Raw genomic sequence first — 14,575 nt, 5'->3', positions numbered from 1 at the left:
ACTGGAAATTAGCAATTTACTGCATTCTGTAACAACTTTGCTAAGGTTGCTGACTACTGAAAAACCTGCAATCATCTTTTTAGTTTTGCCCAGAAAACACAAAAAGCTTTCAGAGGAAAAGGAGAGACGGAGGCAGAAGCAGGAGCAAAATGAATGTGTTTAATGATAGTTAAACTTTAAAAAGACAACCACTGAGTACAAAGAAACCTATTGTGTAACTTACGAGCTGTTGAAAAAATCGGGTTAAGTCGATTAAAAGAACACAGTACTTCACCTATGGGAGGAAACGGACACAACCAAAAGCCTTAAGCACTGCCTGGACAAAGGCACTCTGGCCCCGGCCATCTGCTTTTCCAAAGCTGAAGTATTCCCAGTGTGTTGATTACTGAGTGGAGTTAGTTGAGCACGACTCACTGCCTCAACAGGAAAAGGAAGGTGCTCGAGACAGTGGAGAGAGCAAGAAACAGCACACACAGACGCAACAATCCACAGTTGACTTAGGGATGAAGCAATCAGCAAACAGCAACACTCGAGGGCAACTAAAGCTATGCATATTAATTTCAAACTTCACCATATTCTGCACAGCAGCTGTCAAAATATGTTATTCAAAGTGTTCCTTTAAATCCAGATATAGCGATACACATGTTTATTTATAGTGTGAAGCAGGACACTCTACTACATGAAAAAAAGATTAGTTACACAACAGAACACCTGATTTTATTAAAGGTCAAAGTCATTTTTATTATCTCTGAGGAGCAACTTGGTGCACAGTTATCACCAACAGTCAACACAGAAACAAGTCACGCAAAACAAATAAAGCTGCATCACTTCATTTAAAAGGATACGAATAAGGGACAAATGAGTTCAAAACAACCTTAACTTATTTAACAAAGGGTAAGCAGGTGAGTGAGGACTGACTGGGCCTAATTAGAGACTCTGATCTTTTACAGCTGGAAGAGGTTGTTTAGGTTGTTTCTAGCAGTTAAAAAAAAAAACTTTTTACCTAAAGAAAATTACCTTTCTCTGAGTACCAACTCAATGCAACAAGGCTAAAGCATCTCATGCAATTTGAGTCAAGATCAAAACTTTTGGGCTTCGTAGTGCTTCTGATGAAAGTACAACAACAGATGGACCTTCCCACATAATTCACCGGTGTTTGGATCAAAAGCTGACATTGTTGCTGCCTGTCACACTTGTAAAGCCGTACAACTTCAACAGCCTGGAAACAAATAAAACAAAGATGAGCGATAGAGTTCTTCATGAAGTCTTCGTTTTTTGGCCAACTGATGTCCAAAAAGAAATCTTTACTCTAGTCACTTAATTCATCAAAGACCAGTTTGATTGTTCATCACTGAGCAGCAATGCATTGATGGGAGTCATCTGCTCTTCGTATGGAAAATAAAAAGAAAATTTGTGTCATATTTTGGGGATTTACGTATAAGACAAATGCACAAAAAATAGCATTACATAAAAGATTACAGAGCTTTACCTTTTGAGACCTGTCAGTTAAAAAAAACAAAAAACCCAAAACAAAACAAAGCAAAAACACAGGTGGTTACTGGTAAGTTCATCAGCTGAAATGTGATGATAGATAAAACTGAAAGCAGGGAGAAGTCAATAAAAAGTAGCCGTACAGAATTCTTCGCACCATCCAGGTAATCCAGGACCCTATTACGTGGAGTGCTCTTGGCATCCTCAACAACTCTGCCTGCCCTGGAAGAAAAGAAGTGAATCCAATTTTGTTTGAATTGCACAATATCTTCAAAGGTTTTCATGATGAGAGCGCCAAAGGCCTTTAGTCACTGAATGATTTTGATGGCTTTATTTTTAGGTACAGATAAAACCACTGAACACTTACTGTGACAAGGAACCTGATGGAGTTCAAATCACTTCATGAAAATAAAGGAAAACTTTTCTGCACATCTTAATGAAACATCGGTATTATCTTGACTGGGACATTAGTTTCCTTTCACTAACCTGTGGAGATTAAAAGTCTCCGCCATAGAAAAACACATCCAATTGTGCTCACCTGGACTAGGACGAACATTCAGTCTGCTTAAATCATCAGTATTAAAATTCCCACAAGTTGAGAGTCTATATCCCATGCTGGAGGTGAATTACTCAGTACTCAGCAGGTTTTTCACTGCGTCCATATAAATACGTTTGGTGAGCCTTTCTTAACTTACCTCTGCACCTTGTTCCTATGAATATCGCCCCTCTGATGAAATGCTTACCTGAATAATTGTGTTTTAAGAGATTGTGACCCAACCAGGGGTTAAAATGGGACATGGGAACTGGGGGACTCTAAGTGTCCAGTGTAGCTGTGCAGTGGTGAGAAATGATTCTCTTGGGAATAAATCACAAAATAATTTCTTTTGTGAACTCTGGTATATATTTTTTGCTACTGCGGGTTATTGCCCTTTGTAGTTTTAACCAATTTCATGAGCTATCGTAGTTCCTTTCCAGTCCCTAGCCTGTGTATTGTCAGTATAACAGTATAATTTGTCATTAGCTTAAATTCATATTGATGATACTACCTTTTGGAAACAACATAAATTAAAGGCCCCAAAAGGTCACACATTCCTAGAGATTGGTTGGCAAGTGGTTCCTGGAGGTTGCTGTCAGTCTCTAGCTGAATTTAGTGGCAAAGAGCGATAACGTACTGCTGTCACGTTTGCTGTGGCAGACGGTGGAGAATGGAGATTAAGTGTGGACCCAAATGCAGACAAAGGAGACAAAAGTGGAGTAAGAAAAAAGTGAGTCAGTGATTTTTACAAACAAAAGGCTGTCACAGTACTGGATTGTGTGACCCAGTGTTTGAGTTTTTATGTATCTTTTGTATTCATTTGTGTTCTAGTTTAGCTCATCTAGTTAATTTCTAGGTTGCTGTTTAGTCCTTTGTTTCTTAGTTGTTTCTGTCATCTCCCCCTGTACTCAGTGTCCCTGGTTCGTGTGGCTACCTGTCATGTTTCATGTCTGTGTGCTTATGTTAAGTTCATGTCATGTCTAATCTCCATGTTTCCTGTTTTACTTTGAAAGAGTCCAGTGTTCCTTGTTCAGCTTATGTAGTTTCACGTCCCCTGTCCTGTCATTAGGTTCATGTGTGTCAGCTGTTCTCCCTCATGTGTTTCCACTTCCCCTAATCATCCTTGTGGGTATTTAGTCTCTGTGTTTCATGCAGTCTGTGTCACGTCATCTGTGTACCTTCCCTCTGGTCAAGTGTTTTTCAGGATTCTGTGCAGTTCATGTTTGCCATTTGGTGTGTGCTGTGTTTCATGCACCCGCACGATGAGGTTCCGTGCAGGTCATGTTCACGTCAGTTTTGTCACGCCATTTGGTTCAGTTTCCATGCATCTGCACAGCATTCTGTTCACAGCGATCATAGTTATTCCTTTCAGTCATGTTAGTGTTTTTCCAGTTTAGGTTTTTGGTTAGTTGCGGTCTATGTCCCTGTTATGTTTTGTCTACTCCCCTCTGTATCAGCCCAAATAAAGGCTTGCTTTCAGTTTAAGTTCACTCCCGTCTCCTCACCTGTGTTCGCACCTGGGTCCACCACACTCTCCACGCGGTCAGCCCCCGCTGACCGTGACAAAGGCACAGATAAACAGTCAAAACTAAACAAGGAAAAGCTAAACACAAACACTAGGCATATAGAAAAAATACAGAAACTCGAGACAGGACAAGTCCGAGACTAGGAAACATGAGGACAGATTAGCAGAAGGTCCAACAACAGGCAGAAAAATACTGAGGGCTAAATACAGAAAGGATAACGAGGGCATGGGAAACAGGAGGGAAACACAGCTGGAACTAATCTGACACAACAAGACAAGGAGGAAGCCAAACCGGATACACTAAATACATAATGCATATGAATAAAAGGCTCATTGTATGTATTCAGTCATGTCTGTCTTAACAATAAGAATCCACTTAACTCTGAAAAGGCAGTGGAAACCCCTCTGGTGGTGGGGCAATTCTTTGTTTACGTTAAGAAAAAAGATTATGCCTCTAAAACACATATCATACAAACACGACATTTTCTGAGCAAAGATTTATTTATTTATTTGTGGTTCTTTTTTGAAAGGTGAAATCATCTAATTTCTCTGGAGACTCTTCCACCACCTTTGATTTCCCTCTGGCATCTTTACCTTTTTCCTGCCCATCAGTCAATCTCTCTGTCTGGTTCCTTCTCTATTTTGTATTCTCTCACTGTGGCAGGGAAGATCCCAGAGGCAGATTGCTGGAGTCGAGGAGCTCTTGTGCAGTAATAGCCCATTACATGTTATTTTTCTCACACAGTGTCACTCGTTCCCAGCTCGTTCTGTCACTCAGTCACCCTGTGAGTGAACCCACATCACTGACAGCAAACTGAGTCCCAGACAAGTATAACATGCACACCACTCAATCTTTTGATCGGTGTCATGGCCTTTTCAAGCCAATGAAGGAAACAGCTCAGTGTGATTAGTATGAGAGCTCTAATGATACAGAAGTTACAATCATAAAGTTTTCATCACTTTTCATGTGAGATCATATAAAATTAACTCTACTGGTCTTCAATTAGCACTCTAATACACCTCTACACCTTTGAAACTTTAGTTTTAATGAAATAGCTACAAAATCAGAAGGAATCTAAATGGAAAGCCCTGTGACATTTAGATTATTATTAATTATTTAGTTTTCCACTGTGCAGCTAATGGAAAAAGCAATATAATCAAATCTTACACATATGTTTTATTGAAACCTCTTCCCATATTTTTTTTTTTGAACTAATGCACTTTGTCTCTGTCTTCCCACCCACTCGGCCGCCCTCATATTTATTTGCTCATATTTATTCTCTTTATTTCCTCTCTCTCTCAGTGTACCCCCGCCCACCCTCCAATCCCACAATGCATTTTAGATGTAACTGAACTCTCATCAATAATGAGTTTAACTCACTTTTAATAAATAACTCACATATTTCTTGTGGGTGACATCTTATTTTGGTTTCAGCTATATCTCCACTGATTCTTTTCCTCTGGGACTAAAGGGGAAACCAAACAAAGCGTCTATTTAAAATGGTGTTTACATTTCAATAAATTAAGTCGGACCCCCTTATTAATGTATTCTGCGCAGCCTTCAGGCCTTCATAGCAGCAAACTCAGCTTGTTAAAGATTCACTAGTGCCAGAGCATAAAAGTATTTTAGATCAACAGCACAAAAAAGGCTTTTTAAATTAATGCTGCACCAAAACACTAACCTAACCCCAACAATTTGAAAATCTGAATTACACAATAAAACTTAACTCACCAGAGGTCACTGCATCATCAGAATTTAATTTCCTTCTCAGTCCTCTCTTTACCTGCCTTTATTCATATGATAGCTGTTATTAAATACACACTGGAGTGTATGTAAAATATGAATGAAGGTACATTTCTCTATATTCGATGCTAAAGTGCATTTCTTTTTCTATACAAATGAATTCTGCTGTACTGGAAAAATATTTATTTTTAAAGAACAATTATCTTCGATTGTAATGTCAGTTGAACTTATAACTGTGCCGATGATTATCAAAGTTGGCTCTCCACAGTACCTATTCCAGAAGTGGTCAGAATTTTGATATAGTGCACTGTTAAAATTATCTTTTCTGTCTGGAAATACGATTTTTCTCTACTTTGCTTTTATTCCATCCATAACAATTTACATACTATTAGTTCTGGTTATTTGGGATCTATGTTTTTTCATTATCTTTGTTCTTTTGAGTGACTATTCACTATGGGTTTTTTTGTTTGTTTTTTTAAAGGAGACATGATGACTCCTGTAGAAGAGTCAGTATTACTAAGGGAAAATGTGTGTTCCCTGACAGTTGGGCAATGGCTAAAGGTTGCTAGCAGTCGCTAGGTGAAGTTGGCTGCGAAGAGGTATGTGGTGCTGGACTGAAAATCAGTGCAATTGCTTTGGTCATTAGCGGGTTACCTGGGTTGTCTGCAGTTTGCATGAAAGATGCTGGCTTGTCTGGAAAACTCAACAACAGCAGCTAGTGTTTCAAAAGGCTTAACTTCAACTTTGAATATTAAGGTGTCTGTTTTGCTTTTTTCTGTTTCACTATAGCTCAGCGAGTGATTATAAACTAGCTGAAAACATTTTGCCATCTTTCATGCAAATTTTGGACAACAATGGCAATCTACTAATGACCAAAGCAATTACAAGGAGGTTTTTGCACCCTTGTTTCACCTAGTTTTGCCTAGTGTAAACTAGCAACCTCCAGCAACCATTTGTCAACTGGTTAGAGAATACACATTTTTTTCCCTTAGCATTGATGCCAGGGGGTCACCAACCAGTGCACACGTCATACTTTCTCAAAGTGGAAAGCGGCTACAGTGCCATGAAAAAGTAGAACATCAAACAAATTTTAATATTAGACAAACACAACCCAAGTAAATGCAAAACTCGGTTTTTAAATAACAATTTCATTTATAAAGGAAAAAGGCTTTCTAAACCCACTTGGACCTGTGTTAAAAAGTAATCGCACTTCTAAACCTAGTAACTAGTTGTGTCACCCTTAGTAGCATGAGCTGGCAATGAGTCTTTCACATCATTCTTCTTTGCATAATTCTTTAATTCAGCCACATCGGAGGGTTTCAAACATGAATGGTCTCTTTAAGGTCGTGCCATAACATCTCAATCGGATTTAAGTCCTGACTTTGACTAGTTCCCTTTAAAACTTTCATTTAGTTATAGCTATTCAGAGGTGGACTTGCTGGTGTGTTTTTGATCATCGTCCTGCTCCATAACTCAAGCGTGCTTTAGCTTCAGGGTATAAATGAAGGCCAGATATTCTCCTTTAAGATTCTTTGATAGAGAGCAGAAATTATGCTTACATCAATTACAGTCATCCGGAAGCAGCCCCAGACCATCACGCTACCATCATCATGTTTGACTGTTGGTATGATGTTCTTTTTATGAAAGGCTGTGTTAGTTTTATGCCAGACATAACAGGAACCCTCCAAAAAGTTCAGGTTTTGTTTCATCAGTCCACAGACTATTTTCCCAAGTCTTGGGCATCATCAAGATGTTTTGGGGAAATGTGAGATGAGCCTTTGTCATCAATCATGAACTCTGATCTTAACTGAGGCACGTGAGGCCTGAGGTTCTTTAGATGTTGTTCTGGGTTCTTCTATGACCCCTAGTTTTGACACAAGATCCTTTTTTATTATAATAAATTACATTTTTATTTAAAAACTTTCGTATTTACTCAGATTATCTTTGTCTGATATTACATTTTTCTTAATGATCTGAAACACATAAGTATTACAAATATGCAGAAAGAAAAATCGGAAAACTAAGAACTGTTTTGTTTTTTTGTTTTTTTCCACAGTACTGTAACAATGTATCTTCAAACCTTTTGATAATATGTGCAGTGTCATGTGGCCCTGTGAGGCAGGCAGAGTGTGGACCCAAAATGAAGGATATTGGAGACAGGACTAGAACTCAAACACAGATTTATGGATGTTAACCGCAGGAATTAAAAATCTCATACACAGAACAACGTAGGAACAAAACCTACTAGAAACTAGGACCGGAAGAACTAGGAGGAAAAACACAGCATAGAGGGACAGACAGAAACTAAGGGCTTAAATATACACAAGGTAATCAGGGAGATGGACTACACCAGGGAACACAGGTAAACTAAATCAGACTAACAAGACAGGGGAAGCAAAACTGAACACAATGCACACTGGACACAGACTATCAAAATTAGACAGGAAGCAAACAGAGACAGAGCTCCAGACTCCAGGCGTACTAGCCTGACTCAGGGAAGGAATAAACAAACACAGACACATGACTGACAGGAGACAAGACATGTTTGACACAACTAACCATAGAGACAGGGCACAGACAGTGGACATGTAGACATGACCAGAGCCACAGACAAAGATAACTAAATATTGCAATCTAGGGAAATAGATCAAAGTAAAAACTAATTACAGACTACAAACTAAAAATTAAACTAAACACAGAGACCAAACTGACTAAATACAGGGGACGCAAGCGAGAACACACAGAGGCGAGACCAAAACAGACATGAAAGGGAACTGACTAAATAAAACAGGGAACTGAGAACTAGAAATATAGAAAACAAAACTCAGGTACTAGATGAACTAAACTCAAGGCTAACACAAAGCTTAAACATCCATTATTTCATAACTCCAAGAAGTAATCAAGAGCCCATAACACAACTCAAAACACAGGGTCCAAACACACAGAAATTGGGCTGCATTTAACATTTTTATTGTGGTAGAGGCTTGATATACTCTATATTAGGACAGTTTTATCAGGAGAGTGACGAATTCATCCTCAGTTCTTCTCTCTGTTTTGCTGCTGACAGTTAACTATTTTGGGGGAGTGTTTTAGAATTCAGCATCACAACAGATAATTTCTGACATTTTCTCAGCTTTGCAGTGACAGTCATGAATTGGAAGGCTTTTCGTCTACTGCTTTTTTTTCCTAGCATGCCGGCATGTGAAATGTATTTTTTTTATTATTGTTAATATACCTACTTGACATTTCACAGTAGCCACATTGCTTTTGTGTGATTATAATCAAGTGTGACAAAAGGGCAGAAAGGTCAAACTGACTGGCGGAATGCTGAGAATGAAACAGCAATTTCTAAGTGCATCTCTTTTCTCAGCACGAACAGAAATCTAATTCCAACTCTTCTCTGCCCCATGATAGAGAAAAAAAAATACACTGCATGTTGAATGCAACACTCAGTCAGTCATTACATAAAGTGTTTTTTGGATGAAAAAGCACGGCTGTCTGCTAAGTACTATAATGTGGTTTTGTAAAAACCTGTAATGTTCTGTTTTCATTTACAATCCTGTTCTTTACTTGTACAACACCCACAAAAAGTTATGTTAGCTGGAATTTCCATGGTGGATGAGAAGACAAATGTTTTCCCATTCAAGCACTGCTATTGCATTCCATCAGAAATTTCTACAACGTTCATTCTGCTAAAAGAAAAAGCTGTGGAAAAAAATTAAAAAATCTGTATTTTGCATAAAATTGTTCCCAATTAAAAAGGACATTTGGGGCAAGATGCTGGAGGGAGGACAAAATTTGACAAAAACTGCTCAGTCCATCTACATGGCATACAGCAGGTTGTGACACAAACAACCTGCAGCTTAACACCGAGAAGACCAAGGAGCTCATCATGGACTACAGGAAGAATGCTGACCCACATCCACCCATCCACATTAAGGGGACGGCTGTGGAGCGTGTGAGCAGCTTCAAGTTCCTGGGAGTCCACATCTCCGAGGATCTCATCTGGACGACCAACTGCTCCAAGCTGGTCAAGAAGGCTCACCAGTGCCTCTTCTTCTTGAGGACTCTGAGGAAGAACCACCTGTCCTCAGACATCCTGGTGAACTTCTATCGTTGCACCATCGAGAGCATCCTGACCAACTGTATAACAGTCTGGTACGGGAACTGCTCTGCCTCGGACCGGAAGGCGTTGCAGAGGGTCGTGAAAACTGCCCAGCGCATCGCCGGAGCACCACTTCCTGCCATAAAAGACATCTACAGGAAGCGGTGTCTGAAAAGGGCTGGGAAAATCATCAAAGACCCCAGTCACCCATCACATGGACTCTTCACCCTCCTGCCCTCTGGGAGGCGCCACAGGAGCCTCCGGACTAAGACCACCAGGTACCGGAACAGCTTCTTCCCCACAGCTGTCAGACTCCTGAACTCTGCCTCCTGACATCTGACCCACGTTAAACTCATGGACTGAACATACACACAGACCCACAATGGACAACTGTACCCTCAAACACACAATAATAACATGGACTGAACCACCACTCACAACCACTAGCACTTTATATAGCCTCTGTAGAATTATCCACATATCTCACTTATCTTAACTGCACTACTGTATAGCTCTGTAATAATCATACGATAATCTTTAACCCTACAACTGTTTACAACTTGCATAGTTCCCATTTCTGTATAGCTGTATATCTCAGATTCTGTAAAGTTATTTATTTCATATTCTGTATAGTTTTTCATATTTATATCCTGTTCATAGCCTGTACATAGCTTGTACTCACTACAGCCTGTACATACTTATAGTTATAGAATATTCACAACATACTTCATACCGTGTACATTATAACATTCCATAGACCCATTTCTGTAATATACTCACATATCTATATTATTGCTAATATATATTGTAATATATCTATATCACTAAAGCACTTCTGGATGGATGCAAACTGCATTTCGTTGCCCTGTACCTGTGCATGTGCAATGACAATAAAGTTGAATTCTATTCTATTCTATTCAATTCTACAGTACATACACTACTGTTATTAATAAGACATTAATGGGGGTGTCCAAGAGTTTCCTTCGTGGTGATCATGGATGCATGATCCATTGCCCCAGTTTTCTGTTCCTAGTTAACTGGAGTGGCACCTGGTGTCTTCTGCCATTGTAGCCCACCGTCCAACATGTTGTACTTTCAGAAATGCTTTTCTGCATACCTTGGTGTTAACTGTTGCCTTCCTATCAGCTTGAAGTAGTTTAGCCATTAACTCTGACGCCAGACAGGGTACAGGGTTTTTTGTTCAGAGAACTGCTGCTCACTGGATATTTTGACTTTTTCAGACCATTCTCTGAAAACCCTATTGATGCTAGAGAGATGAAATCACAGCAGATCAGCATGCCGACAAGCACGCCACCTTTCTTCACCATCGTGATGCTCAGCTTCAGCTTCAGCATGTCGTGTTGATGGACAACAAGCATGTCTTTCTGTTTTATATTTTTTCAAGCACAGGCTAGCCGGTATCATAATTGCAGCTTTTGACAGCATTGTTTGTAAATTCTTGTTTTGATCTCTGCGACACCCTCCTGATGACTTCAGACAGTTCATGAAAGAAGACAAGCTATAATCATTCAATATGTGATCTGTCTAGTCATTTTATCTGACAGCCAGACAGAAAAATCTGTGTAGTCTGAACCTGGTATCAAACAACATGACTGAGTTGACAACATGGCTCAGTTGACATCAGTTGAGTGTGCACTTAAAACAGAAGATGGAGAAATTGTGTTGGAGAAATTGTGAAATGTTAGAGCTGCATTTGCTGCCGTGACCACTTTCAAACTTTCAGGGTCCACTTTTTGCTTTCATCTGTCTGTCTCTTCAGAGGGCTCTGCACTTTTGTGTACAACTCCCAATCTTTTCATCTGTTCTTCTTTACTGGTGGAACAATGTGTCCTGACAGTTGACAAAACTCTGTCCTCCCAGGGGCATAAACAGCTGGTACTGGTAACCTGATTAAGAGGTTCAAGATAGCATCTCGTGTGAGGATTGTAAGAGTGAGACAGGGATTGGAATGATAAAAAAGAAAAGATAACTAGAATGATAAATGTCCCGCAGTACTGCTATTTGGTTCCTAAGTCCTTAGGTACACACAATTGTACACATGTTGGTACTGATAACCACGCTGAAGGGCTGTACACAATGAAATAATAATGCTTGTGCAGTGGATTTTTCACAAGATGAGGTGAACAAAATTTAAGCTCATAGCATTGTGTTCCAGTTACTCTCCTTGTCTCATCTTCATCCCATATCTCTCTGCCGTCCCTTCATGCTCCAGATTAAGCATGATTGCTCTCGCCCTGCTTTTCATCCTTTTTATGTTGCAGACTTCACTGTGCTCTCAAGTGTTTATGGAAGCTTCAAAGGATAGAGATCTTGATAAAATAGGGTGTGTGTAGCACAGCTGACTTGTGATACACTGATTATTTTAAAAAAAACAAAAAAAACAAGAAAGATTTTTGTGGTGCGTGTGCAATAAATAACAAATTAAAGGAAAGAAAATCCCCTAATCCTACATTGAGGGAATTTGGTGATCAGCTTTGGTTATCTAGGGCATTTTGCTGGCCTTATAGATTCTGAAACAATCCAAACTATTTATGATTAGTTGGGCATGACGAGGTGATATGGGGACAATGTATTTATTGTACAGCATAACATAAAGATTTTTGTGATTTAGTCTTCATATGAGGACACAGGGTCCTAGGAGGTTAGGACAAGGCTAGCCTATAAAAATTTCCTACATTGGACATTAAAAACAAACTACTGCAGGCTCACTGAATGCAGGGAGGTGTTTCTAGAGCAGTGGTTCTTAACCTGGGTTCGGTCGAACCCTAGGGGTTCGGTGAATCTGTCTCAGGGGTTCGGCAGAGCCTCCGCCATGATATGCATGGCTCATTTTGTGCACCAGTAAAAAAAACATATGTCTTGAATTTGAAAAAAATCATATTTTATTTTTCACTAAAGAGGGGTTCAGTGAATACGCATATGAAACTGGTGGGGTTCAGTACCTCCAACAAGGTTAAGAACCACTGTTCTAGAGTTTAGGAGCTATAAGCCACAAGGGTATGGTCTCCTCTGGATTTAACATAAAAAAAAGAGAGATGGACATTTAAAAGGTCTTAACATTGATTAGACTGGAGAGGCTGACTCGTAAGAAGGTCTCAGAATCTCTGCTAAATAGATGGGCAAGGCCACGTAATTTCTGAATTCATTTGGAAGAAAATCAAATGGAGCCAACAGCAGGGGAGATATGGGATGGCTGGGAACATCAAGAAAGAAACTACCTCTGACAAAACTGTGACAATCATGGCATTCATGAGCTCATTCAGTATCCAAAACCATGTTTGGGCAACAAACTGGTTGGGTCCACACTGGTTGTACTATTGCAAAAAAGATGCATCCCCAACCATCTGTGGGGAAAATGTATCATTTAATATCTTTTGATAGTTTTTAATCAAGCTTTTTTACTTTCCTCCATGTGTGACACTTCTGAGTTGTAGGGAAAGATAATCTTCTCCTCCACATTTACAGTATACTGATGACACTCAGGTTTATCTTGAAGTCTGGCCATTTCTGAGTGTTGAACTCGCATAAGAATCATCCTGTAGAGGTCTTGCTGTCACCAAGCTTAAGACAGCTTAATAATTTAAAAACTCAGAACAATTTTCCGTCATCCTGTATGCCTCGCGAAGGCTGTACAAAATGATTCCCTGGGCAGACTTGCCAATTAATCAAATCCTTCTACTGAGGTCTGCTCATATTTTTGTTAAGAAATTATAAGACATGTCAGTCAGTCAAGGGAGTTATTCACGCTTCGATTCCCACTGGACAAGACTTCAAGCTGTCTACACTTCCCTCTAAGCAGCAGCTAAGACCAGCAACTGCTTCAAATCGTGGCTGACAAACTTCTACATTTTACAAGAAAATAAGATCACATTGATCTTGTGAAAATCATGGTTTGATTTCGTCATATTACTTTCCAATTTTTAAGTATGTGGGGTTTTTTTTATTGTTGCTCTGGTTTCTTCCACAATTTCTTTTTCTACTTAAATTAGTTTATCATACCTACTTCAGGGGGACTGGAGGAAAAATGATAGGAGGTAAACTGTTTCTTAATGGTTCCCACTGCAGTTGCTTGATTTCACAAATAGAACATACCTTGGGAATTAACTGTTGCTTCATGTCCTTCATTCAAAAATAACCAGTAAAGCTGTGCCAGATTTTTGCTGGCACAGAAAACCTCCATGAGTTATTCATTCCAAGATCGTTCCTCTGAAGCGGTGAATCATAATTTTACACTTCAGTGGTAGAAGGGATTTTAACAAACCATCATCTGCTTGATGGTAGGCCGATACTTACATGCCAGCCAAAGGTAATTTACAAATTAGCCTAAGCTAATTATCTCCCTGTGTTTGCAGGTGAGCTCCCTGGTGTGTTTATTCAAACCTATGTTTTTGGCCATTGTTTTGCTTCATCTTTGTTTTCTGTTTGACAGTTCAGCTCTGCCTTCGCCATATCCAGGTCTTCTTGTAAGCAACCAGATCCTATGATGGCATAATGAGACTGTGCTGGCCGTTGACTTAAAGTGAGTCTGGAAACAGTAAAAAACAACAGGGAGGGATTGGGGTACAAGGGTTTTGTGTCTCTGCGTGCCACCATGTTAGTTCCTTAGTGACCATGATTATTCACAGTTACAGTGTGGTAAAAAAGTAAAGTAAAAAAAACACCCACCTACCTGCCATACCACTTCTAGAATTATTTAAAAAATAAAATAAAATAACAAAAGCTGAACAAGAAATAAAGTGCTGTACACTCAGTGGAACCTTTTCTTAGGTCTACTTTGCTAGTAAAGGCTTTGACCTTCTGCCATATCTTCAACCAGAGTTCTGAAAACACTCTTCAGAGATTTTGGTCCATATTGACATGACAGCAAGACACATCCAGGTACATCCATGATGCAAATCCAACACACACCAAAGATGCCCTATTGGATTGAGACCTGGTGACTGTAGAGGTCATTTGAGTACAGAATACAGTAGTTATTGTCATGTTGAAGAAATCTGTTTTAGATTATTTCAGCTTTGAACACAGTGCTGGAAACAGCCATCAGATGATGTGTGTACTGTGGTCATAAAGAGATGGATTTGGTCAACAACAATAGTCAGGCAGGATGTGGCGTTGAAATTATGCTCAATTCATACCAAAGGCCCAAAGTGTGCC

At 39.5% G+C, this 14,575-nt stretch overlaps 1 long non-coding RNA gene across 1 annotated transcript in view; it reads right to left on the bottom strand.

Moving 5' to 3' along the window:
- Window positions 1-715: 715 nt before the first annotated feature.
- LOC113025849 (uncharacterized) overlaps window positions 716-14,575 on the bottom strand; it is a 47,860-nt gene continuing 34,000 nt past the window's right edge. The window contains exon 2 of the long non-coding RNA XR_003272837.1: window positions 716-1,713. This is a non-coding gene — a long non-coding RNA (uncharacterized LOC113025849). The remainder of the gene's footprint in view (window positions 1,714-14,575) is intronic.

Source organism: Astatotilapia calliptera, chromosome 7 (assembly GCF_900246225.1).
Source record: "Astatotilapia calliptera chromosome 7, fAstCal1.2, whole genome shotgun sequence".
NCBI lineage: Eukaryota > Metazoa > Chordata > Actinopteri > Cichliformes > Cichlidae > Astatotilapia > Astatotilapia calliptera.
The sequence above is the reverse complement of the archived record's forward strand: the minus strand, read 5'-3'. Positions and strand labels throughout refer to the sequence as shown.